Consider the following 1,496-nt stretch of genomic DNA (forward strand, 5'->3'; position numbering starts at 1 on the left):
CATCCAACTGAATGAAAACTCCTCTTTATACTAGACAACACATGAAAAATATTGGGTTAGTGCTATCATTCCAACAAATATGACAGAGTGAGCATCGCTATCATCTTTTCATCTACATTTGTTTACACACAACATAATTTATTTTCTCTATTTTATGTCATTTTATTTATGATATTCTTTCCATTCAATCTGGATAGACATACTATTCAATCTTTGTTATTTTATGAACCTACGCATAGCTTGGGTTTATGCTTTCATTTTTTTTTTGATTGGGCTATGGTCTAGCTGTAGGCTCGTGTGAGTTTACCACAACCTCCCCACCTTCTATTCTCAATGCATTACTTTATGGACTCCACCCAAGAATTCCTAGAGTGATATCTTCCCAAATTTTTATTGATCCTTTTCTAGCCAAGAACTAGGTGGTTTTTATTAATTTTGTTAGGATTTGTGAGACTGTTGTAGTCTATTTTTGTTAGGAGAGTATGGTGCTCCTTGTTTAATGTATCTAGGCTATTTTATCCTCTAAAAATGATGCTCTCTTCTTAATATTAAGGAATATATAGCTAACATTAAATTCCTATATCTTAGCACCTTACAAATTACAAAATAGTGTTAGATATGTGTGCTCGTGGCTTTGTTACTAGGTTTGTTTTCTGTGTATATTCCCTTCCATGAAATATTAGGGTTACATATAAAAGTATCTTTTTTAGTTCATTATATTCCTTTTGGAGGGTTTAGATAAGTTGTATAAAATATGAGTGTTTTAAGTGAATGTGAATTGTGCTAATGTGCCCATAGGTTTTTCTCATTGTTGTAAAACATATTTGGCTGCATCTTATGAATTTAGTTTGAAGAAGATTTTCCATTTTGTTGTCTATGCATCTAAATTCTTATGTGTTCAATCGATTTCCCATAATATGCTGGTAGATTGAGTGTATTGGTCATGTTTCATTGTTCAAACAACATCCAGGCACCTTGTAGATAGGAAACTACTAACTTTCAGAAAACCATTCTAAAGAGGGGAGTTGTGCCTGAAACAACAAAAAAGAAAGGAAATTTGTATCCAATGGGGAAAATTTTTATTGGTTTCTTTGTCTTTGTTGTGATTGGATCATGTAAGTTTTATGTCACTCTGCAATTCATTTTTCCATGTTCTTCTACTAAGACAATTATCGGAAAATACCTAATAGGTTTATTTTTCTAGAATACTTGTTTGCTTTTTTTGTGTGAGGGATTTGGGTGCATTTGCAATCTATAAATTAGCAATGATTTAGTGCTTCATTTTTTCTTGCATTATATCATGATAATCGTCTAATTTTTTAGTTTCCTTCTTAATCAGTTGTTAGCATGTCTATTGCTTGAAGTAACACTAATATTCAGGTCTATGTACTAGGTTATGAGGAAGGTATCTTTCTCACTGACTTTAATTTTTTTTTATGTGTCTGACAACTATTTTTCAAATTATTCGAGCAACATCTAGTGTTGGCATGAATTAG

At 31.8% G+C, this 1,496-nt stretch overlaps 1 pseudogene; it reads left to right on the plus strand.

The window, feature by feature from the left end:
- Positions 1-754: 754 nt before the first annotated feature.
- Positions 755-1,496, plus strand: LOC149170915 (uncharacterized; annotated as a pseudogene).

This window comes from Pinus tabuliformis, chromosome 4_2 (genome assembly GCF_031772625.1).
Source record: "Pinus tabuliformis cultivar Carrire ecotype Pingquan chromosome 4_2, CPIR1, whole genome shotgun sequence".
Lineage (NCBI taxonomy): Eukaryota > Viridiplantae > Streptophyta > Pinopsida > Pinales > Pinaceae > Pinus > Pinus tabuliformis.